Source organism: Culex quinquefasciatus, chromosome 2 (assembly GCF_015732765.1).
Source record: "Culex quinquefasciatus strain JHB chromosome 2, VPISU_Cqui_1.0_pri_paternal, whole genome shotgun sequence".
In the NCBI taxonomy this organism is placed as follows: domain Eukaryota; kingdom Metazoa; phylum Arthropoda; class Insecta; order Diptera; family Culicidae; genus Culex; species Culex quinquefasciatus.
In genome coordinates this window covers 116207897-116235291 of record NC_051862.1, presented here as the reverse complement: position 1 = coordinate 116235291, position 27395 = coordinate 116207897, and the positions used below count along the sequence as shown (strand labels likewise).

The window sequence follows — 27395 nt, the reverse complement described above, 5'->3', positions numbered from 1 at the left end:
CCGTAACACGTGTTTTGTCGTGATACATGATTGTTGGTTTTACTGCCTGGTTAACCAAAATGTGTAGGTTTGTTTTCAAAGAGCAGCGCACTCATTTTTATAAAAAAAGCCCGACTTCTGTCCAAATAGTTAGTTAGCAAAACAACCCTTTAACTAACTCAATTTAAATTTTTATCTTGTTGACAGAATAACCCATCGCGTCAATTGTTAGAATCTAACTTTAGTGGGCCTTCCGTTGTAGTGAAAAGTGTTATTGTTAGGTCAATAGATCATTCCAGAAGTTGCAGACAAAAGTGGTCGATGGTCTCATAACCCAAAGTCAGTGTGATTTCAAAGGTGGTTTTGGGTGCTTTCCTCCTAGAGCCGAGTAGAATTCTTGCAACAGAGACCGCCAAGTCCTAGGGATTGCGAGTTGTTGTTTCTTTAAATTATTTTCGAAATTTCCATTAATTGTCAGGTGCCAAACTTTCAACGGAACTTGTTAAGTGAATCTGACCATCGCGATTTAAGAGCTCAAGTGAATCAAATGAATAAATCAAAAGAAAGCTACCAAAAATTTCCAATTACATCCGGACGTGGTTCTCCTCCTCCACAGTATACAGTATGTAAAAAAAGTATTTACACCCCTTGGGCACTATGCACATTTTGTGATGAAACATGTGAAAAAATTAAAGTTTGACAAGAACCTAGTACTACGTTTTGTTCAGAAACTCATGCCAAACATTTTGCTACAAAAAGCTCATGAAAAGATGATTTCTTTAAAAAGTTATATAACAAATACTATTACGAAAATAAAAAAAGGTGCAAAAAAAGTTTGTACACCTTTTGAAAAATTAACATAAATAATGTTATTTGTTGACAAATCACCATAAATCCAGTCTCCCAACTCCAAATAGGCATCCTTGACAGATTAAAAAAATAATTTGGATTGAATAAAAAGTTTACTAACAACTTAGTATAAAAGTTTATATAACTCTGGAAATTCTATATAAAACTTATCTAAACTAAATTTTGCAAACTTTTAATTCAACTAAATGTCAATATATTACCATATAATTGCTAAATAAACATTTTGGAGTGGGTATAACACCGTTTTGGGGGTCTTTGTATCGATAGAATAGATTTTTCGTTGGAATTTCGTACTAACCCGGAATTACGTCGTCGGAAAATCCGCCGGCATCCGAACCGGTCCACGATTCACAAGTCAACCTATGTGGAATCGGAAAAAGCATAAAATTTCCGATCTTTTGATACCCATACATCTAGGTTTTCTATAAAACCCACGTTTTTAAATACCTAAGCAAAAACGTTGTTATGGTTTCGTTTGAGCAACCTGCCAAAAATGTATGGAATTTCGTAATTTTTGTTCTCGTGGATCAAACTTACTTTTTGCCCAGGTATTTAAAAACGTAGGTTGTAAAGAAAACCTAGATGTTTGGGTATCAAAAGATCGGAAATTTTATGCCCTTTCCGATTCCACATAGGTTGACTTGTGAATCGTGGACCGGTTCGGATGCCGGCGGATTTTCCTACGACGTAATTCCGGGTTGGTACGAAATTCCAACGAAAAATCTATTCTATCGATACAAATACCCCCAAAACGGTGTTATTCCCACTCCAAAATGTTTATTTAGCAATTCCATGGTTATATATTGACATTTAGTTGAATTAAAAGTTTGCAAAATTTAGTTTAGATGAGTTTTATATAGAATTTCCAGAGTTATATAAACTTTTATACTAAGTAGTTAGTAAACTTTATATTCAATCCAATTTATTTTTTTAATCAGTCAAGGATGCCTATTTGGAGTTGGGAGACTGGATTTATGGTGATTTGTCAACAAATAACATTATTTATGTTAATTTTTCGAAAGGTGTACAAACTTTTTTTGCATCTTTTTTATTTTCGTAATAGTATTTGTTATATAACTTTTTAAAGAAATCATCTTTTCATGAGCTTTTTGTAGCAAAATGTTTGGCATGAGTTTCTGAACAAAACGTAGTACTAGGTTCTTGTCAAACTTTAATTTTTTCACATGTTTCATCACAAAATGTGCATAGTGCCCAAGGGGTGTAAATACTTTTTTTACATACTGTATCGGGCCGTAGCCAAGTTGACTTTAACATCAGCGTTAAAGTTTTCCAATTTACTTAAACTGTTTTCTTCCAATTTGCTCACGGAAAACTCAATTAAGTTAAAAATGGGTGAATGAGATTACGGTGAGTCAGGCTCGATGCTCTGCCTCTCTTCTTCTTCTTCCTTCGCAAACTCCAATGGCCCCAGAGCACGCAGCTTCACGTGCCAGGGCATCACGAGGTGGTGGCAAGTCCGCCGGGGAGAAAAACTTACTCAATTTTATTCCATGCGGGGTAGCCGCTCGGTCGGTCGGTCGCATCGTTTTCGCGTAAGAATGTTAACTATAGGAAGCTGAATCTTATACTTGTTCTCAGCAGTGAGCATAAACGCTTGCACCTCTCCCTTCATTCGTGCGGAATTTTCCAGCAACGGTAGAGGTGCTTCTGCTGGCTCTGGAATAAGTTGTCCTTTTGGGTTATAATGAAGCTTTCCTCCCCCAGCGGAAGGTGAAATTCTGGCTCCAACAAGCCACACTACGCCGCGATAGGGTGCGATATTTTTTCGTGTTGGATAAACTTTCACTTTCACACGCTAAAGAGTTTTTAAGAGTTTTATTGTATTAAATCAATTTAAGAACAAAGCACTGCTGACAGAGTTGCATATTTATACATAAGAAGATCATCGCGTTGTACAGAGGGAGCTTAAAATTAACACAGATTATGGCATATATTAAAATTTACGCCAGCCAATCAACCTTCCACATTATTTCGGGGATAATTTGTACCTTTGTAGAGTCATTTAATCTGGATGTTTTGAGCATTACGTATTGATAACACCGAATAATACAAATTTTCGCTTTAAAACGAGTCTTGTGTAACATCGAGCATGGGATCGATATTTACATTCAATAATCTACTTAGAACCTTTTTTTATTATGTAACGAAAATTGCTTTCCGCAAAATTGATCGACGCCACCAAAATCTTCAGCACATCCGACAAAAGTTATCCAAACTGCGAAAAAAAGCTAAACTTCTTTTACCTCGCCGCGATTAAAGCAAGTAGGGGAACAGCATCTAATTCCAGCGTGCCTCTAATGTTGGCAGGTCAGAACTTTGACATTCAATTAAAGCTAATTAAAAGCGTTTTCAACTGAAATCGGGTGATAAATAGCTCAATAAGAAGTGAGCAAAATTAGTTGTATAAATAGTGAAAATCAGCAAATTGGATGGAGTGAGGAGCGAGTGCTTAACCTGCCAAAGATACGAGATTTTTCCCTAAGTTTAGATAAGTTTTATATAGAATTTACAGAGTTATATATACTTTTATACTAAGTATTTAGTGAACTTTATATTCAATCCAAATTGTTTTTTTTAATTAGTCAAGAATGCCTATTTGGTGTTGGGAGACTGGATTTATGGTGATTTGTCAAAAAATAACTTTATTTATGTTAAATTTTCGAAAGGTATACAAACTTTTTCTCCACCGTTTTTGATTTCTGTAAGGCTTCATCCATAAAGTACGTCACGCTGAAATCAGCCAAAATTTACCCCCATCCCCCCTTTGTCACGCAATGTCACACTTTCTCAGAACCCCCTCCCCCTAGAGCGTGACATACTTTATGGATGACGCCTTAGTAGTATTTTCTATATAACTTTTTAGGGAAATCATCTTTTCATGAGCTTTTTATAGCAAAATGTTCGGCAAGAGTTTTTGAACAAAACGTAGTACCAGGTTTCTGTCAAACTTTAAATTGTGTACATGTTTCATCACAAAATCTGCATAGTGCCCAAGGGGTGTAAATACTTTTTTTACAAACTGTATATGCAGTATACAATGTACGGAACACGTAGAGCTACATTGACATTGATCGTGAAATGCGCATCGACTGTAGCGCCATCCTTTGATGGTGATCGATCCCAAAACAACATCCGTTAAATTTGTGATTGATGGAATTTGAATAGAGATTTACGTCTGTTTGTCTGTGCTGGTCGGCTCTTGCCCAATCATTTCGCAAAAAATCCTAAAGGAGGTGGTCCTGGAACCATAAGCCTCATGCTTTCACATAACTCGCCTTGGAGCGCTATCGTTTCCCCCAAATTGTTGGCAGTCAAAATATGTAAAAGTAACAAACGATAGAATGATAATTTCTCGACTTGTTTTATTAGGTCCTATAAATAAATTTAAACATTGAGTTTATCCCTTTCTTACCTTATGTCAATGTCCATCGGATTAAGCGGGTTACACCCAATGTTTACATTTGTTTATAGGGTCTAATAAAAAAGTCTAGATTAATGAGTTTTAAGTGGCTGATCAATGCAATTTTGAGAAATACCATACTACTGACAATCAAATAATTCACAGATTACAATTCAGAAGACAAAATATTTGAAAACAATAATTCTAGCCATTGAATCAAAGCCATTTGTGATCTCCAAAAAAAAAACCTTATTACTAGACGTCATCTATTCTGCTGGATACTTTCCAAGATATAAATTAAGGTCACCCATACTCTAGTCTACGGAAGTTCCTTATGCTAGGGTGAAAACTAACATCAGCTACCACATTGGGGGTCCAGGGCCAGTGTGCGTTCTAACCGTATCCGTTCAAGCTTCATGAAAACCAACAACCGTAACAGATTTTCACGTGGAGACGAAGCGGTGCTAGAAGGAAATGTTGAACCATGACCGTGTTTTAATATTCCGTAAAATGATTAAGTCGTCCGGAAATCACAGAAGCACGCCGGAGCAAAGTTCATCCTGAGTATACATGGTGAGGAAAAACCTGGGAACGATACCAGATGATGAAGGGAATGATGGAATGATGTTGAGAGGTTAAGTAAGGAGGTTATCTTATTCCCAAAACTTATTCTTGTTAATGGTTAGCACTAAAGATTATTGATGGTTATTGAATTTGCCATTCGCGATTAAAAGCTCAAAAATTCCGACAGATGGCGCAAAGCATCGAAGAGTGACGATTCAAATTGAAGAATTCGACGACGTTTTTTCCGCTAGGTTCGCTGTTGTTCCAGCGGTGTTCGGAATGACAGCCCCCATACAGTTTGAACAGTTTTTAGGGAAAAATCGCGTTTATGATGAAAAATCAAGCATTTTCAGAAAAGTGCGGTATTGCAAAGTGTGGCAATTTCGCTAACGATCATAATGCGTGGTGATTTGTAGTGATTAATTGTGACTGGAATTTTATTAAAACGATTTTTCTAAAAAGATGATCGATATTTTGGATAACTTGAGTTAAATGTTGCAAAAGTTAAAAGTAATGATGAAATGTTATGTAAAAGTGTTTAAACTTTACTTCTCTTCCCCTTTGACCAAAATATTGACCTTAAAAATGCATTTTGGTGATTTTTTGGAAAAATTCGAATAACTGGCAATTTTTTGAGAAAATTATTGTTATTATGCTGTAATATGACTCTAATAGTTTGTTCTATCAATAATACACACATAAGGAGCATTATCAATCAAATAAATCATATTTAAATCAATTTTTCAAAAGATCTTTTTGGTAAATTTGAGGAAAAAACATGAAAAATTAACTCAGCCCCTATGATTTTACATCATTCGATTCGTTTATGCGATTGCCACACTTTACAATGACTTTCATCGACGTTAAAAAATATTTGAAGGAAATAAAAATCAAAAACCGCAAAAAAAAATCCAAGCACGCTGTCATTCCGAACATCGTTGCGTAGTGCTTCTACTCGCCACCAGGATGCGTGCACGTTTCTGTCGAATCTCTCAATTATCAGGGCTCGGTTACATAGGAATGCAAATTTAAAATTGAATTTACAGCTCTTAGAACAACTTTTGAGAAAAGATTTAAGTAGTACGAGTGTAAACATTTTGCCCTCTATAAATTAACGCAATAAAAAAATTTTGAAAAAATAATATTGTTTAAAATGATAGAGCATCAAAAGTTAACAAAGTATCAGCTCGAATTTTTGCTCAAAAGTTGATTTTGAACGCTAAAATTTAACAAAATAGAATTCACATATATAACCTCAAAGGGAGAAAATTTCAATCGACATTCTCTGCTACTCAACACTAGGTGTCGCATGTCGTTTGGCTCTTGAACGTTTTGTTTTGAACGAGATAGAGGATTTCCAGCAAAGCTAAAAGACACATGTTGCCACCTATGAAGAAGTAGCGTAAACCAATATTTTTTTGAAAAAATGTGTGTTTTTTTCCTTCATAACCAACATTTTTATAAAACTTATGCCGGATTTGGATGAGAAAAGTTATTTCCAACAATTTGGTGTAAAACTTTACAATATTTAGACCGAGCCACCTAGCCCAGTGGTAACGCTTCCGCCTCGTAAGCGGTAGATCGGGGTTCAAATCCCGGCTCGGACCAACACAACTGGTGATCTTTTTTCTTCTGGAATCGATTGCTTAGTAAAGGTAAGGTAGTGTATCGTCACAAACTGGACCTTATCACGACACCTTAGGGAGGCGACCTATGAAATGTTAACATTAACCTTAACATGTTAACATTAAGTTGAGAATGAAACTGCCACTGAATCCGCTTTGTAAATGCCGGCCCCGATACTCTTCAAGGGTGTTCCCCTCAGGAACAGGGAAAGATTTACTTTTACTTTTTTATAATATTTGTTTGATTTTTCTATGAGAAAACTGTAAATTCAGAAAAAGATAGTAATTTTGACTATTTGGCAAGAAAGTCTGTCAAAAATCAATAAAAATTGTTGAATGTACGTTAATACATCTGTTATCAACTATATAACTGTTTATTTCATTGATATATACGGGGAAACTCATTTTTTCGTGTTCCAAAACATGTTTTTTGAAGAAAAAGTTCACAAATTTTTGCGCGCTTAAAAATTGATGTTCATTATTTTAAAGCAAAAAAAAATCTCGTCTTTTGCAACCAGTTTCATTAAGATTTATGCAGGGAATCATGAGAAATCATTTTTACTGAGACACACGGGCAAAAAATGTAAACAGTGCAGCCAATCTGTCAAATTTCTAACCTAAAAACCGAGTCGGCGTGAATCCTAATTGGTTTGCATCAGGGGGGGGGGGCGACATCTATATCTCACTACAGGCAGCTCACGCGCAGCCAACACAAGCTGTCAACTTCGGCACCAGAACAAAAGGGAGCTGTCAATTAAGGCGCCAGGCGAACTTCGTTACGGAACCAAAACAAAGCTACTGCGCGCTGTAAAAAAAAGTACAAAAACTGCAGGCATAAATGAAAATAAATAAATTATTATTTTTATGTAAAATTTTATCGCAATGTACATTTAAAAGTTAATTTATGTTTTTGAGGTGATTTTTATCAATTTATTTGCAAAATTAACAACTAAAGTTGGGATATTAAGCACACACCGGGCCGATGACCTCATTTAAAGTTGTACTTTTATCACAAGAATCGTTTAACTTTAACTACTGTGTAATATGACTTTTACTACTTTAGTTCTTATAACAAAAATTGAATTATCATTAAAAAAATATTTTTGTTTTCACTGTGCACAGTTTGCGCGCGTTATCAATCTCAATCACCCAAGATGGCGGCCTTTAGCATCCCCCTGGTTTGCATATGTTATTTATTAATTTGATTTTTATCATGTTGCATTAAAAAACATCTCTGTGTTGTTCACGTAATCTTGACACTTCAGAAAGGGTAAATATCATTATGTATGCTCATATGTTATCAACATCGACCATCCTGCATGAGGGTGTATGCTGTGAGTTATATACTGAACTGGTAACATTTTTGCGTCAGCATGTGGCATTGAGTTCATCATCACGATTTTTAGCTTACCCCCCGAAAAACACCAACATCAGCATCATCATAACCGCAACGATTTTGATTCCCAGAGCCCTGGAAAAACACTCTGCGGAATGTGAGCCGTTAAATCTGATGAATAATGTTTCTATCCCTCATAATCATTCCACTTGTTGCGACCGATGGGAATGCACAAATACAAATTACAGTTATAAATCAAGATGAATTTGCCAATAAGAAGATGGATTCTACGTTGTTGAGCACAGGAAAGTTCATGATTTGTTCTGTTCCAATGAATCATGAAAGGAGCATGCTTTCTGATACGAAACATTTGAATATCTAAAATATTACTGTTGTATTTTAACGGGTTTCGTCATGAGTTTGATTTGTTGGGCAATGTTAGCCATAGTCACCATAGCCATAGGCAAAAACTATGGGCGTCAGAATAAACATATTTAAACAAAGCAGGCTTGCAGAGGTAGTTTTTGAAAACAGTGAAAATATTACTTTTCAATACAAGTGCTGAAATGTAAAATTTCAGCACTCAAATAATTAGATCGAATGAAAAGAAAAGTCAGTATCTTTTAAACGGAATTGCAAAACTATCTAAAGTTTCGCTGCTGCAAGCAAAAAAAAGGAACAACATTTACAAAACAAAATTCAAGTTCAACCATATCGTGCTCAGAGTCAATAAAAATGTCACCGCCTTGAGGACAGAACGGAAACGACGAGGGTGTACAAACGATGGTTGCATAAAATCGCAAAATTTGGTCAGGAGTGCACTTGGAGTATTTCTAGCTTCTGAAATACTCAAGCTTTCCGGCTTTCTTTGCGCTTTTCTTCCAAGAGTGGAGAGCTCTTGTCGTCGTCGTTCTTTAGCTTATTTGCAGCGACAGTTCTCTAATTTATTGGACTTTTCATCACGGAACTTTTTGTTATATTTGTTTGTGGGAAAATCAAAATAACATGAATCCTTGACTTTTCACATAAAAGTGAGAGTGTCATTTGAATTTTCTTCGTTATTACTTGAAGTTTTCCAAAAAGTAAAGAATTTGTAAAATTTAGGAATGCCTAAGTTGAAAACCTACCATTTTCCCAAGTCTGTATCAGTATCTCTCTAGTTTCAAAACTAGACCATAGTTGACATCCGTTGCAGTTCATGTGTGGGTATGGCACATGTTGGATATACTCTACGCGCTAATTATTATTTCATTAGCCCAAATGAAGCTTATACAGAAGCCGTGCAAGTATTCGCGAAGCTGATGGTGGAGTTGCAAACAACTTAATAACGTATTAAAATTTATGAGGCTTGTTTGCATCCTGCTGCCAATTGTTGCTGCGCATGTTTTAGCAATCAACGACGTAGCTGCTCACCAAGAACCTGAAACAAGTTGAAACTTGCAGTGTCTTGCGAACCTTCGTGGTGAACGGACACTAGAGCTGCGGTATTTTTTACTACCTAAGCTCAGAGTTATTTCAAAACAAAATTCACAGTCTTTTTAAAGACTACCTGAGTTATTTTCCAAAATTCTAAACAGTCTTTTCAAGACTAACCCCACCTGAAATTTTGTTGTATTTTACAAACGAAGCCATCTTTTAAGAGAACTTTGCTTGCAAAATGCGTCAAAACAAAGGTAAACGCAAATCTTCTGAAGATTTGGTCGTTACGTCGGTGAAGCGTTTGAACGCTAAACCGGCTAACGGAAACAGAAAAAGAAAACAGCCTCTTCTGAGGTCTGATTCTGATTCTGAATGTGAGGTCAATCCTCCAATTCCATTGACAAACAGTTTCGGTGTTTTATCCGAAACTGATGACAAGGAACCTTCTCCTCGTACTGAGCCTTCTGCCGTCGAGAAACGAGTAAAGGCTCCGCCAATTGTTGTGACTTCCGTCTCCGATTTGGCCAGCTTTCGAACGCAACTGAAGAATTGCAAGGAAACTTGCAATTTGAAAGTTTCGTTCCAGCTTGGTCGAAGAGGAGAATGTCGCTTGTTGACGGAATCTTTACAAGATCACCAAACTTTTGTTGGTTATTTGAAAAACCACAAACACAATTTCTACACGTATGAGACCAAGAATGCTCGGCCATTCAAGGCGGTCTTGAAAGGTCTCTCCAACGACTTGTCGGTTGATGAGATCAAAAACGAACTTAAGGTGTTGCTTGGCTCTGCCCCATCCCAAGTAATACCAATGAAGAAAAAATCAAACGGGAATATTTCTCGCTTTGGTTTGACTTCACAATTTTATCTGATTCATTTCAACAGAAATGAAATCAACAATTTGAAACTTTTGGACAAAGTTCAGTTTTTGTTCCATGTACGGGTAAAGTGGGAGCATTTTAAGAAACATGGCGGTAATGGCCAGAATCTGACCCAGTGCCGGCGTTGCCAGGCATTCGGTCACGGTACTGATCATTGCGCCATGGTTCCAAAATGCATGGTTTGCGGGGATTCTTCTCACGACAAGGACAATTGTCCCGTGAAAGAAGTCACCCAATTTAAATGTGCAAATTGTGGTGGAAATCACAAATCAAATTTCTGGGATTGCCCCATCAGAAAAAGGTTTTGGATTCTCGTGCTAAGCATCAGCCGAAATCCAAACCGAAATTTTCTCAAAGTCAGGTTGTACCTGCATCTTTAAATCAAACGTTCGTGCTGTCTCACTCGAACAATTCTAGAAATACCCCTACCGTGGAAAAGTTAGGTAACAACAATGGCATTTCTTATGCTAACGTCGTTTCGGGTTCATCCACGAATTTTAAATCCTCTACCAATCTTTCTGAAATTGGGCAGGTACCTCAAATCTCATTTGAAAAATTTTCTGCTGGCAACGCTTTGGGATCTTCTGATCTCGGCGATGTTACGTTTGAAAAATGACTTTTTGCAAAACTCACTGTTTGGTTTGATTCAAACAATGAGTAATGCTACATCCATGATGGAAGCAATCCAGATTGGATTAAAATTTGCGAATGATGTTGTTCTTACCCTGAAGTTTAATCATGGATCTAAGTAATTCCATCAATATTATGAATTTTAATGCTCGCTCTTTAAAAGCGAAAGAAAATGAATTTTTCAACTTTTACGAGTTCATAACGTGCATGTTGCTGTTATAACCGAAACATTTTTAAAAACTGGCACTTATTTGAAAAGTGATCCAGATTATAAAGTTATAACTAATAACCGAATGAATCGAAATGGCGGTGGAGTTGCAATAGTTATCCACCGTAGTATGACTTATAGCACGTTACGTGACTTTAAGTTAAAAGTTATTGAAAGTTTGGGCATTGAACTTGAAACTTCTTTTGGGAAAATTATGGTTGCAGCTGCATATTTGCCATTCCAATGCACTGGGGAAAATAAAAATTATTTCAAAGGGGATTTGAATAAACTTACTCGGCATAGATCTCGATTTTCGAACATCGGTGATTTTAATGCCAAACACCAATCTTGGAATAATTCAAAAGTAAATTCCAATGGTAAAATTCTGTTCAGAGATTGCACTTCTGGTCTTTATTCGGTTTTATACCCGAATGGGCCAACTTGCTTTTCTTCTGTTAGAAATCCATCAACAATTGATTTGGTGTTGACAAATCAAAGTCAGTATTGTGGTCCTTTAGTGACTCATGCTGATTTTGATTCTGATCACCTCCCAGTAACTTTTTCACTTTCTCATGAAGCAGTTACCAGACCCAATAGTTCTGTGTTTAATTACCACAAAGCTAATTGGGACAGGTATCAGCATCATATTGAGAATAATTTAAATCATGATTTTGTTTTAGAAACCAAAGCTGATATTGATTCAGCCTTGGAATCTTTAACTAATGCAATTTTGGATGCTAGGAATATTGCTATTCCTAAAGTCCAAGTCAAATTTGATTCTCCCATTATTGATGACGATCTTCAGCTTCTGATTCGTCTGAAAATGTTCGCCGAAGACAGTATCAACGTTCTCGTGATCCTGCACTGAAGCGAATTCAAAAGATTTGCAAAAGGTTATTGACCACAGATTCACTCTCCTGCGAAATGAAAAGTTCGCAAGAGATGTCGAACAAATTAAACCTTATTCCAAACCTTTTTGGAAACTTTCAAAGGTTCTTAAGAAACCTCAAAAACCCATCCCTTCTTTAAAAGATGGTGATAATATTCTATTAACTAATGGGGAAAAAGCTCGAAAACTTGCTCAGCAGTTTGAGAGTGCTCATAATTTCAACTTGAATGTTTTGAGTCCTATTGAAGATCAAATTTCAATAGAATTTCAGAATATTGTTGAACAAGAATTTTCATCAGATGAAGTTTTTAATACGGATCTGAATGAAATAAAATCTATTATCAAAAATTTAAAAATATGAAAGCCCCTGGTGAGGATGGCATTTTTACATTTTAATTAAAAATTACCAGAAGCAACTTTAAGTTGCTTGGTCAAAATTTTCAACAAATGTTTTGATTTGGCATATTTTCCCAGTAGTTGGAAAAATGCCAAAGTAATTCCGATTTTGAAACCGGATAAAAATCCTGCTGAAGCCTCAAGCTATCGGCCCATTAGTTTGCTTTCATCTATTAGTAAATTATTCGAAAGAATAATTCTTAATAGAATGATGACGCACATTAATGAAAATTAAATTTTCGCTGATGAGCAGTTTGGATTTCGCCTTGGGCATTCAACTACTCATCAGTTGTTGAGAGTTTCAAATTTAATTCGAAGCAACAAATCTGAGGGCTATTCTACTGGCGCTGCTCTTCTAGACATAGAAAAAGCATTTGACAGTGTTTGGCATAAAGGTTTGATTGCGAAATTGAAAAGGTTTAATTTTCCGATTTATATCGTGAAAATTATTCAAAATTATTTGACGGATCGTACTCTGCAGGTATGTTATCAGAATAGCAAATCTGATCAACTACCTGTACGTGCTGGCGTCCCTCAAGGAAGCATTTTGGGTCCAATTTTATACAATATTTTTACTTCTGACTTGCCTGATTTGCCCCCAGGATGTCAGAAATCACTTTTTGCTGATGACAAAAGCATCTCCGCCAAAGGTAGAAGCCTTCGTGTCATCACAAGAAGATTACAAAAAAGCTTGGATATTTTCAATTCTTATTTGAAAGAATGGAAAATTACTCCAAATGCTGCAAAACTCAACTTATTATTTTCCCTCACAAACCAAGGGCTGATTTTCTTAAACCAAAAAGTCATCACATTATAAAGATGAATGAGGTAAATTTAAAGTGGGAGGATCAAGTGAAATATCTTGGACTTGGTTTTGACAAAACCTTACTTACAAGGATCACATTGAAAGTATCCAGGTTAAATGTAACAAATATATTAAATGTTTGTATCCACTTATAAACAGGAATTCTAGACTTTGTCTCAAGAATAAACTGTTAATTTATAAACAAATTTTCAGACCTGCCATGCTTTATGCTGTGCCGATCTGGACAAGCTGTTGCTTAACCAGGAAGAAAAACTTCAGAGGATTCAGAACAAAATTCTGAAAATGATTCTGAAACTTCCTCCTTGGTTCAGCACCAGTGAACTTCATCAATTAGCCGAAGTTGACACTTTGGATGTTATGTCCAATAAGATAATTGATGCATTTCGACAAAAATCATTGCAGTCTTCAGCTGCATTGATCCGCTCTTTATATAGTTTATAAGTTAGTTTTAAGGTATCCCTTTTCCCTTTTGTACATGTAGGACCTCCTACATTTGAAATCACTGAATAGCGAAAGCTACAATATTTCATGAATAAATGAAAGTTGCTAGTATTTAAAATTGAGGTGAAAAGTCATCGTTTGTGATTGGACACTCAATAATATTTTAACTGAATGAATGTACATGGAAAAGAAATTTGAATAAATATAAATTAAAAAAAAAAAAAAAATAAGTTGAAACTTGCTGCGGGTAGCTAGCCCCTTGTTTCAGAAACAGAGTTTGTCTTACCTGCCAGGTGCACACGTACCAAGCTGGTTTGATGGATCTTAAAACGGTGGAAGGATGCGTCGTCGTCGTCGTCTGACTCACTCTCCACTAGAACCTGGAACGAAGCAAATTTCCCGCCTTCATCCTTTTCCAGTTTTGCTCCATTACCGCCAGTTTTCCTTGAACCCATGGTTAACCATGCTATGGCATGCTCGAAAGCACACCCATCAGGACGAATGAACCGCAGCTGCCCCAGGGCATCCGTGAGACGGAACCTGTTGAACTTTTGGAACCATTTTGCCGCTGATCATCGTTTGTTCCGGGGAAATTAAATTACTGTTTGCAAATTATTCTGCTGCACAGCATAATATCTGCGTAAAGTGATAGTATGCAGCTGTGACAGCTGCAGGTTAAAAAAACTTTGCTGCATACTGCATTTTCTAGTATGATAGTATTTCTGAGTTTTTGGTAGTCATTATTTGAAGTGAAGTGCAATCATGCTTAATCAAACTAATACTATTTTTTATATATATTAGGGGGATACATACATGTAAATCGGCAAAAATGTCAAGGTTTGATACGAGCACCCACCAAAACTTTTTTTAACACTGGAACGCCCAACGCATGTCCAACTTACACGGACGCCCAAGCCTCCCAAAAAAGTTGGAACGGTAACTTCAACTCGCTGGTTCTCGGGCATAACTCAACCAATCGGGACGATTCTTGTTTCCAAGGATTTATAAGAATGTCTAGATGTTCCTAAAATTTTACAGAACTTGATTTGAACAAATCTGTAATTTCTGCGACCGAAAACATCGTTCCACCTTTTTTAAAAATGACTGCCTCCGCGGAATTTTAGACGATTTTTTTTACACGCGAAAAAAAAAGTTGGAACGATGTTTTTGATCGCATAAATCACAGATTTGATCAAATTAAGTTCTGCAAAGTTCTAGGATCATCTACAGTCATCCCACATATTCGGAACACCCACAAATTCGGAACACTTTGATGGTAATTTGTCAATAGGATGCCAAATGCAACTTTTCTGTCGACCCTGTTATTTTTAGGACCTTTATTTGTACATTATCTTGCTATTCCACTAGTAAAAGTAGTACTTTTTCAACAAAAACTGCATTTCAAGATCATTTTCTCCAGAGCAGCAAAACACTGCCTCCAAATTGCCTGTTCCATGATTGTGGGATGTTATTGTGCCTCCCACAATTGTGGAACACCTGAATTTAACTGATATTTTCACAAAAAAAGTTATCAGACCATTAATAAAACATTACTAAGCATGTGTTTTATTGGTTTCAGAGTGTGAAGTTAGTATTTTGTAAAAATATGTACTCCTGGATAGAAAAAAAAGTTTGTTTACATCGTAAGAAAAAAAGTGTTCCGAATTTGTGGATTTCAAGGGTCAATGTTTTTCTTTAAAAACTTGATATAAAACGTAAAAATGTACAGCCGGTCTATACATCAATCGAAAGATCGCAAGAAAAGCTTTCACATGAAGGTAAAAGCAAATCATTATGTTCAATTAACGATTTTCTATGATTTGTTGAACATTGGCCGATCTGTAAACCGTTCCGAATATGTGGGATGACTGTAGGCATCCTAACAAATCACTGAAAAAAAGAATTGTCTTGATTGGGTGAGTTATGCCCGAGAACCAGCGAGTTGAAGTTACCGTTCCAACTTTTTTGGATCCTTGGGAGTTGGAATGTTAATTTGATTTCAGGGCATTAAAATATACATTTTGAGCGTAATTTTCAAGATATTCGGTTGCATCATTGCCGATATAGAGCTATTTGAAGAAAGCAGTTTCAAAAAACGGGTGTCACGATATCTAAACACTGCGTTGACCAAATTGACTCAAATGACTCATTAAGCCGGTCCCGTATGCATAGTGAAGGCCGATTTTTAAAAAAAGTCTATTTAAAAAAAAGATAAAAATATCTTTCTGTTTTTCATAAAACAAATCGTCAGTTTTTGATTTGGTTATTTTTAAAAAATCGAAATTAAATCAACTCGTTGTTTCGAGAAAAACGCTCAAAAGTATGACAGTTCGCTCTGTTCATGGCAAAACTTTAAACTTAAATCGTCTTCTACTCACTTGAATCATAATATATCTTCATGAAAATTTCAGGAGTGATTGGAAATCATATTTTGAAAGATTTGATAAATATTCGGAAAAATGAAATTTTGAGATTTTCTACATGTATGTAACCCCTTAAACAAAATACAAACATTCAGATATTCTATGCACTCTATCGAGAAATTAAAAGTGAGAATGTATGCGTGCAACATGGAGTTAAACTTTTTAAAGTGCCATGGTAATCTTCACAGCAACTTCACAGAAAGTTTAACTGCATGTTGCACACACTCTCACTTTTAATTTCTCGATAGCATCCCAAGTAACAAATGAAGTTTTTTAACACTATTGAAGAGGTATTCATGAGCATTAAAAAAAATGGAAATAAAACATTTAACTCCTGAAAGCCGCATTAAATAAGAGTTAAACCTACGTTAAGTGCAAAGTGGACCCATTAAGGAGGTTATAAAGATTATTATCCAAGACCAGTTTAAAACGTTTTTATCCTATCTCAAGGTTTTATGTTGGTTCGCAAAAACTCTTTCAAATCTCATTAAAAATTATTCAAAACCAAGAAGCATTCAGTCTAACTTTCAGAATTTTTTAAAAGCAAAATAAAACATGATTTGACACCTTTCAGTCTTGCATCATGTCAAATCAACCAAATTTAGAACCAAGTTCGATACACAAATAATAAATATGATATCATTATATTCTAGAGAAAATATTAAAATTTCATCAATGATATACCCCGTAAGCCCTATGCCACGGAAATTTCACTGATTAATTTTTCGTAAAACAATTATCCCCCTTGATATTTTTCCCAAAATTACATCGATTTTTGAAACAGAAAACATTTTATTTGGCTTCCTCTTCATAAATTCAACATGGCTGCTTTTTTCAGCCAATTTTCAGCTCTGCAAACATGGCTAAAGAAATCAAAACTCTATTTACTCAAATAAAACTGCTTTAAATGTTTTGAACCTTGTAATGCTCTTGTTAAAAACTTCTCAAGAGTGTCAGGAAGGGAGAAGCTCTTTTTAGAGAATACTCAAGAACTAGAGAATATAAGGAGGTTTTAACTTGGCTTTTATCAAGATAAAATCGCGTAATGCCAAATCCGTAACGCATGCTGATTTTGATTGATTGGTATAGATCTGGTAGAGGGAAAGTTTCGAAATAAAACAGATTGGGCGATTTTTTCAATTGATTTTATTTATCCACTCAAATCGAACACTTAGAACACCAACATTGCATAATTAATTTTAAATAACAGTTTTCACTATTACTGTTTCTGCTGTCAACAGAAAAACAACTTATAATATAAAAAAAATCGGTGTTTTCCTCTGCTTCACGCACAATTCACAGGATTTGTCTTCCTAAAATTACACTTAATCACATAACACTTAAAACACTTAAAACACAATGTATAGACCATTTTTGAATCGGCGTTTAATTTTGAAGAAATTATTAACTCACTTTCGGATACCGATTACTGAATTGAAACGCTAAGGCATACTACCTAATACAAAATGTGAAACTGTAAATGACAGCGCGTAGCAATACACATAATTAAATCTTTTTAGTTTTAAACAAGATAACTTCAAGAATGAAAAGTTTTTTCAAACTCTTTTCGAAAACCATGAATTTTTGAAGCAGTTCTAACCAAGGCTGAATGGCTTTTACCAAAATGTAAGCCAAAAACACAATAACGAAAAAACATTCAAACGTCTCGTTTATTGACGATACATTGTAAGACAACATAATTTATATCCACTTTGCCACAAAAATGATTTTGCGCAATAACAGTATTCCGTTTTCTCACAATTCTATCTCAAAATTCAAACACACCACCTCAGTCCTATTTATTATTATCAGCACACAGTTGATGAGACAGTTATTTGTAAACAAATTCACTAAGAATTTACTAGTATTTAAACCTAAAAACGTAATTTAATAAAACAGCTCGCCTCCTGAAAGTATTTCACTGCTGCGTTCGTCACGGACAACTAAATGTGTCGAAGTGACAGCAAAAATCAAACAAGATTAATAAAATGCTTACTGAAGTCTAAATTTAGATTTAGATTTAAAGCAGACTTTGTTAAGTGATTTAGGCTCTACCAAGAATTCTTCACTTTACTAAAAGAAAAAAGTTGAAAACTGAATTAAAACTTCTAAACACATTTCTTTATCATATCTTGAGGAATCCTTGAAAATATTTTTAGATTTTGTGACGATAAAACCTGTTGGGTTTGGTGAAAAATGTAATAAATATTTTTGCTTTTAATAAAACTAATATAAAACTACATAAGAATCTGAAGCATTTGTCATGTTACTTGGGATATCTAGCTTTAATGTTTTCTGAATACCTAATACTATTTTTAATATTGAATGTCTTATTTCGATGCCGCTGTGCTCTTGTTCTAAGCAAGCTAATATTCCTATCCAGTTAGCATAGGAGAACACAAAGGCATTGAAATGCTGCACATAAAGCTACGTTTTAATTTTTCACGAACAAAAAACTGGATATCCTCTGGTATAAAAAATGACCAATTTTTAGTTTTAGTTTAAAGCTTAAAACTAACCTACAAAAAATCATAAAAATGACTGCGCAGGCTCATTCGAGGGAAAGCACGAACTTTAGGGCTCCAAAGAAACACGAACACTTTGAGTCTTGCCGAAATATTTAGACATGGCCGAATGGTATTTCTCCAAAGTTTGTTTGGGGAATTAGGGCGGTTCGTCACTGTTGCATACAAGCAAAATTGCATGCAATATGTGGGAGTAGCGAAAACCCTACTGTTCTTAAAATATAATCGGGTTTAGTCGGATGAACCGACTGACGAAACAGCCGACTAATCGGTCAATGACGCAACATACGCAGACGTAAGCGGACTAATTGACATTCGCATTCAGCCAACTCGACCATACGATGTTGGCCGATTTGTAGGTTGGTTTGTAGGTTGGGAACCTGCATCGGGACCACTAACGTGCACAGGATGGGGCAACATGGGGCAACTGCCCCACCCTCTCTAAGACATTTGTTCTAAATTTGGTGAGGGGGTGTCCATATATGACGTAATTTTCAAAACGTCCATATTATTGCCACACCTTCTTCCAGGGCCCCGGCGATGGCCTGAAAAAAGCTACCGAACAACATTGGCAATATGGCGGCGTTTGTTTATAAACATTGCGAAGTGTAAACACGATTTTTTCTTGATTCAAAAGTAATAAGAGTTTTAGTTACTGCTGCTAAATGTAAAATGCGTTGTATTTATGTGGATACTTCGCAGAATCATAAGATACTGCAGGTGATTGCGACCGCAGCAGCGGTTTATGTCGGCTACGGGGATGGCAAGTCTTCTACTACCAGGTATGTTCTTTTGGTTGATTTTTGAGTATATTATGAGTATATTGAAAATAAATCTTCGTAGCGCTGGTTTGCAGCAAACTGCTGGACGTGACAGATCTCCGATGCGGGAGCTGGAGAATGTTCCCAAAAGCAAACGAGCCTGTGCAGTGCTGCGTCCAGCGGACAAGGAATGGTTTCACTGGAGGAGTTGGAGCACTTTCCGGCCATGTTGCCGCTGCGGAAGCTGGAGAATGTGACAAACAGCGAACCTGTTCAGTACTGCTTCCAACGGCCGGGGCAACGTTCTGCTTGAAAAGCAGGAGAATGTGACAAGAACGCCCTTGCACAGAGCTGCACCCTCCGAACGAGGCAACGTTCAGCTGAAAGAGTTGAATCAAGTTCCGGGAATGTTCCATTGCGGAAGTTGGAGAAGTTGCAACACAAGAATGTACCTATTTCAAGAAAATGTAGGATTTCAACCAATAAAACTGTAAAAGATAACAGTTTGTCTACGTTTTTTTTCCAAACATTCGCTCCGAATATAAGTTTTTCGGACAACAAGAAATCATTGCAAAGCTACATAGTTTTGAAGCGAATCCGACTACAACTCCCGCTTCTGGAGATTTTCGACTCCAGCACTCCAAAAAGATCCGACTTGGAAACCTACTCTGACTCCAACAACAGCGCCTATACAAAATTAACAAAAAGTGGCTCCGACTGCAGATAATTTAGCGATTTTGACTCCAGCTTCTCAGATTTGTCGATTCCAACTCCAACGCACCAAAAAAGACCCGACTCCACCGGTTCCGACCCCTTAGCACTGATATATAATTAAATAAATAAAATAAAATTAGGCAATAAAATACAAAATAAGTCAGTAAGTTCAGACAAAACAAAATTTAATTATTGAATTTATACTGGTATGACGCTACCAAACTATAATAACAATTTATTATAATGAAAAATTCGGAAGAAACAGGAAGAAACACTTTTTAAAAGTAATTTCCATAAAAAGGCACAAGTTAACAAATTAGCAAATTACCCCGAAACAGTATTTATGATGTGCGATATCAGGGTAATTCATCCGTTCCAGACTGTCAAAATTCCAAAACGTCAACGCGTCCGCCGCCATTCTTCGGTACGCAGCTTTTGTTCCTGTATGACGTTTCGAGGCGAGGCCCTGCCTTCTTCAAATAGCTGGGCACGCTAGTGATCGGGACCATCCATAAACCACGTGGATACTTTAGGGGGTATGTTTTTTGTATGGAATATTGTCCACCAAGGGAGGGGGTCGGTCGTGGTGACAGATTTAAAACAAAGTGTCCACGTGGTTTATGGATGGTCCCATCCTAATGGAACTTCCAAAAAGAAATGGATTATATACAACATTTCTGCAGCTAGTTCAGTCACCTTAAAAATAAAATATCGAACTAGAAATTATTGTTTGTTAAAGTTTCAAATGTTCTGTTATTAAAATTTATTGAACATTTCATAATAAAACTTACCCCAATAAATTCAGGTACATACAAATAGTGCTGCAGCACTAATTCTCCATACAAACTTTGGAGAAAAACCATTCCATTTTTGAAAATTTCAAAGTGTACGTGTTTCTGAGGACATGCTTTCCTCGAGTCGAACCTGCGCAGAAATTTTGTTGGTCGGTGTAACTGATTTAGACTCAATCTATATCATTAACTCAACAGTGAGTAAGAAAAGCTTATGGGACAATTATTTGAACAAAAGCAAACCACAGGAGTCATATAAATGTGACTTACAAATATAAAAAATAATAACAAAAAAAATAGTTGCGAGCTTGACAATTTATTTCACAGACAAAAAACAGAATTTTAGTTAAATCGTGACGTCATGGTCAAACCAACCCGAGTGCGAATGCATTTTCAACGGGTAGAGATTCGCCATGTACGAACAGATCGACGTACTAATAGAGAACCAGACAGTGAAGAAGAACATGTGTTTCCACGTATGCACCAGGATTGTGCGGGGTCAGCAGAACGCGTTCACACATTTTCTGGATGCAGAGACTGATGTCCAAAAAGCACACAATCGTACCCACACACACACCCACAATGTATCGCCATGGGATGTCTCGACCACCGTAACGAAAAGCTGGTTGAATGTGATGACATACAAAACAAGTACCATATTGCGTGTACGAGTGTGGGTGGGTTTGTATCTTACAGATGTTTTATCAACTGAAAGTGCAAAATGACAGCTTCGCCAACAGAGAAACATTAGCCAAATGGTAGTTGAATATGGTTGATAGAAGAAGTATAACGTTATTTAAATACATTCTTAATTATCCTTACCACAAATTTTAGTCTTTGCTATAAAAAATTATTGAATGTTTTAGAAACTTCAAACCTACGGAAGCAATCGATTTAATTTCTAAATCCAATCCTAACATACTTTCCTCAGAGGATTCCCATCAAAGTAAGACAATAAGGTTTACAATTAAACCCACTCTAACTTTAGGGGGGCTGCGGGCAACAATCGGGCATCCCCAGTGCCAGTTCAGACCCTTTATCCAAGACACAATCCGCAAAAAATTTGGTTTTATATTTGTACACGCACACCAATAAAATTCGTGCATGCCGAAACGCACACTCTCTCTTTTTTCATAACGCGCGAACTGTCAAACTTTTTCGTTTGAACTTTTCTGTTGTTTAGAAAAAAAAAACATTTTGTTTAGGTGTGTTTTGGCCGGCAGATTACAGGTAAGCTTTTAACTTTAATTCCATTCCACTCATTCCACCATCACTATCATTTCTACCGCCTTCAGGACACGGTCATCGAGGAGGAGCCGGAGTGGATGGCCGCCGGAGCGGAATACAAATCAGAGGCCCAGTGGAACGGGGTCAACGTGAAGAACTTAGATTTTGGGGACCAAAATCGGAACCGGCAACAGTGGCGCAAAATCCGGATCGGGCTTCAGCAAGTGGTTCCGTAGTACAAAAAGTCGAGCGGAGCGAAATTTTGCCAGTCGCTTCCCCCAGCAGCAAAACCAACGTCACTCTCGTCGGGACCCTACGATCCGCATCAACAAGGCCACGTCACGGTTTGGCAATGAGTCCAGCACGGTAATGGCCCAGCAGCAATCACTCACCAAGAACCAGCAACCGCACATTCCGGCCCCGCAAGCGCTGCAGTTCCACACCCAGAGCGTCATGCAGAAATTTCGCTGCGCAAAAGCTTCAAGAACATTGCGAGATGCTGTACGGGCAGGCCGTCAAACCGGCTGCCGCCAATCCGGCCGTCCAGTAGTTTGTCCAGTCCGTCTGTCCCAACATCCAGCGCAGTCTGTCGGTACTACGCCTAACGGCCGCCGGAGCGAAACAATTCTCTGCGCCGCCACCGCAGCCGTCAACTCAATGTTCCCCGGTCAACCGTGACCGAGCTGTTCAACTCGCTGCAGCAGATGCTGCATCTCTCGCAACCCCAGTGACGCCACTGGGGCCGACCGAGGTCGCGTCGGCAAGGGTTCCGTCAGCTGGAACCTCAACTGATCAGCGTCGATTTGCTTAAGTGCTGCGCATTAAATTTGTTCCTTTTTTGTTTTTTTCCGAGAGAGGATTGACTTCTCGCAAGCTTTTGTTCCTCTTCATCTGCAGGAAAGTAGTTTATATTTTACTATTCAAAGTTCTCAGAAATTTTATCAAATTTCACCTCATTTTGACTAAATTTACCTAATATGACCTAGTTTGAACAAAATTTAACATTTTTTTAAACAAAATTTTACGAATTTCAACTAGATGTACCGTTATCAGGGGTGACATTGATCATACAACATTCTAATTTTTTGTATAACCCAATCTCACCCCCCCAGACCCAATGTCACCCCTGATGACGGTAGCTAATGTTAATTCATTAAACTAATTACAACCAAATTTTAGCTAATTTTTACTAATGTTTACTTATTTGGACTTATTGAAAATAATTTTATTTTTTTTATCTATCTTTTGCACGCATAAACAAATTAACCTAAATTTAACATAACTAAATTTAACCAAAATTACATAAGTTTTATTAAATTTAACTAATAAGGCTAAATTTAGTTTTAATTATATTTAACTATTTTCATCCAAATTGGTCGAAATTTATTCAAATTTAACTAAATTAAATTGATTTTTTACAAAATTTATCTAAATTCAACTAAACTAGCCAAAGTCGAAATTTATTCAAATTTAACTAAATTAAATTGATTTTTTACAAAATTTATCTAAATTCAACTAAACTAGCCAAATTTAGCCAATATTATCTAAGGTTTAAATAAATTTTACATAATTTACTGTCATTTAACTAAATTCAATTAAATTTAACTAATTTTATTAATTTTAACAAACTTTGTTTAATTTAACATAATTTATCTTAATTCAACTTAATTTAACGTAATTTTACTTAATTTTATTCAACTTAATTCAACTAAATAAAAATTTAACTCAATTAAAAAAAAAAATACTGAATTTACCTTCATTTTACAAAAGTTAACTGAATTTTCCTCAATTTAACAAAAAATATCTAAATTCAACTAAAGTTTACCAAATTAAACTTAGTTTGACTTAAAAGAACTTAATTTAACTAAAATCAACTTAATTGAACTAGATTTAAATTAATTTTAAATCTTTTTTTTTATTTTTTTTATTTAGTTAAATTTAGTAAAATGTTGTTGAAAAATCGTGCTATTGACTTGACTTAAAAGAACTTAATTTAACTAAAATCAACTTAATTGAACTAGATTTAAATTAATTTTAAATCTTTTTTTTTATTTTTTTTATTTAGTTAAATTTAGTAAAATGTTGTTGAAAAATCGTGCTATTTACTTAAATTTATGAATTTTCAGAGTAATTTAGTTATATTAATTTAAATTAAGGTTAATTATTTTATACTAAAATAGGTTCATGAAACATTATTAAAATTTAAAATTATTTATATTATCAATTTTTTAATCTTATAAAAAACCGTTTTATTTGGTTATTTAAATTTAGATAAATTTGGTTAAATTTATCCAAGTTTTGTAAATTTAAGTAAAATTGAGCAAAATTTAATTAGCTCAATTGAATTCAACTTAATTTATCCTAATAAAACTGAATTTAACTAAATTTGATTTACTTAATTTATCTTAATTTAAATATTTTTTACTAAATTCAACGAAACTTAGATGAATGTTACAAAATAAAAAAAAATTATATGTAATTTTTTATAAATTAAACGAACTAAAATTTAATGAAATATAATTAACATAATTTAATTTAACTAAGTTTATTTTAATTCAACATAATTTAACTTAAGTTTACTAAATTTACCTAAATTTAACTGAGTTAACATATTATAGTTAAATTTAACAACAGTTTTCTAAATTTAACTAAATTTAACTAAATTTACCTAAATTCAACTAAATTTAACCAAATTTTATTAAATTTTACAAAATCTTACAAAATTTGGTTAAACTTGGTTGAATTTTGTCAAATGTAATTAAAGTTAGATAAATTTATATAAAAATAATCGTTCATTCAACATTTAGTTAAATTTAGTAAAATTTTGTAAAAAAATTGTGCTATTTACTTAAATTTATTAATATTATGTGTAATTTAGTTATATTTATTTAAATTATAAGGTTAATTTATTTAAACTAAATTAAGTTAATAAAATTTTATTAAAATTTTAAATAATTTAAATTTAGATAAATTTGGTTAAATTTATTGAAATTTTATAAATTTAAGTAAAATGTAGTAAAATTCAATTAAATTAATTGAATTTAACTTAATTTATCCTAATTAAACTGAATTTAACTAAATTTGATTTACTTAATTTATTTTAATTTAAATATTTTTTCTAATTTCAACGAAACTTAGATAAATGTTAATAAATAAAAAAATGTATACATTTCTTTTATAAATTACACAAATGTAACTAAATTTAATGAAATGTAATTAACATATTTTAATTTAACTAAGTTGATCTTAATTCAACATAATTTAACTTAAGTTTACTAAATTTTACAAAATTTATCTAAATATAACTCAATTGAACAAAAATCAACTAAATTTAATTGAATTTACCTAAATTTTACTTAGTTAACAAATTATAGCTAAATTTAACAACAGTTTTCTAAATCAAACAAAATTTAACTAAATGAAGCCCAATTCAACTACATTTTACTTTTTTAAACATTTAACTTAATTTAAAAAAATATTTTTATTCTTCTGTAACCTCCTGTTGATTCTTCCTTGACTTGATATAAAGTGTTATGCTAACATGTTGACTTGCCCAATAAAAAAACATATTACAAAAATACAAAATTTGTTTTCCAAAATTTAACTTAATTTAAATTTTATTTAACTTATTTTAAATTAAATCTTGCTTAATTTAACCTAATGTAACTAAATTCAACCAAATTGAACTAACTCTAACCAAAATAACAAAATTTTACAAAATTCAACTAAATTTAACTTAATTAAAATTAATTTAACTAAATTTTAGCAAATTTCACTTAATTTTACCTAATTGAACTTTATTTATCTTAAGTGAGCTTAATTAAACTTCATTTAGTATAATTAAACTTGATTTTACTTAGTTTAACTAAGTTTAACTTAATTTAGCTAAATTTAACTTATTTTAACTTAAGTTAACTTAATGCAACTTGATTTAACTAAATTTTACTAAATTATACCTAACTAATTTCATTTTAACTCAATTCATCTTTCAAATTAGTTAAAATAAATTTATCATAATTTAAGTAACTGTAATAAAAATTAGCTTAATTTTACAAAATTTAACTGAATTTAACAGAAAATTTCAAAATTCAGCTTATTGTTTTTCTAAATATAACTAGATTTAATCTACTTTAACATTATTTAATGATAAATAACTTCATTTAACTTAAAACTCTATTAAATCAAAATTCACTTAATTTAACTTGGTTTAACTTAATTTAACTGTATTTGATTTCATCTTAACTTACCTTTTTTTAATAAAGAATTAAAAATAGAGTTTTTCAGCCGGAGGATGGTTCAACTCTTTCCGTAATTTAACTAAGTTTAGCTTAATTTATCTTAATTTATCTTAATTTTACAAAATTTAACTAAATTTAACTCAATATAACAAAAAATAATAAATTCAACTACAACTACAACTTTTCTAAATTTTAGTAAAGTTTACTTAATCTTGATAAATTTTGCTAAATTTAACAAGTTAAAACTTTTTTTATTATAATAAATTTAATTCAACTATTTTTTTAACTTTATTTGACTAATTAACTAAATTTAATATAATTAATCTGAAATTAAAAAAATTCTACTGAATTTTATTAAATTTATTGTTAGTTTACAAGATTTTAATAAATTTTACTTAATTTGACAATATTTATCTTAATTTTAATAAATTTAAACAAATAAAACGATTATTTTATAATTTAGCTTTATTTAACTAAAGTTAACCAAATTTAACAAAATGAATTCAATTTAATTTATTTCTTTAAATTTAATCTAATTTTTCTTAGATTTTTGATAACTTCTAACTAAAAACGATTTTTTTTTGTAAATTTAACTAAATTTATCCAAATTAAACTAAATTAAATTAAATTAACTGTGTTTAATTTCACTTAATTTACTTTAATTCAACTAAACTTATCTCAATTTAACGTAATTTAACTTAGTTTCATTTACTGTAACTTAATTTAACTAAATTTAACTCAATTGAACTGAATTTAACTGAATTTAACAAAAAATAACTAAATACTAAACTTAACAAAATTTAATCAAAGTAAACTAAATTTAACTAGTATTAACTTAGTTTTACAAAATTTAACTGAATTCTACAAAATTAATCTGAAAATATCTAAACTTAACAAAAATAAATAAATTCAAATAAAGTTTACTAAATTTAACTTAATTTTACAAAATTTTACAAAAATAACTAAATTCAAATAAACTTTACTATTTTTAACCAAATTTAACTAAATATGACTAAATTTACCTACATTGAACTTAATTTAACTAAATTTAGCTCAATTTAACATAAATTATCATAATTCAATTGAACTTATCTAAATTCAACTTAATTCAACTCAATTTAACTAAATTCAACTAAATTTAACTTAATTCATCTAAATTCAACTTAATTTATCTAAATGTCACTGTATTCAACTATATTTAACTAAATTTTACCTTATTTAAATAAATTTA

General features: G+C 33.6%; 1 protein-coding gene across 1 annotated transcript in view; it reads left to right on the top strand.

Moving 5' to 3' along the window:
- The window catches only part of LOC6046465 (gamma-aminobutyric acid type B receptor subunit 1), a 203096-nt gene that overhangs the window by 114870 nt on the left and 60831 nt on the right, over positions 1 to 27395 (top strand). The gene's annotated exons all lie outside the window — the stretch shown is intronic.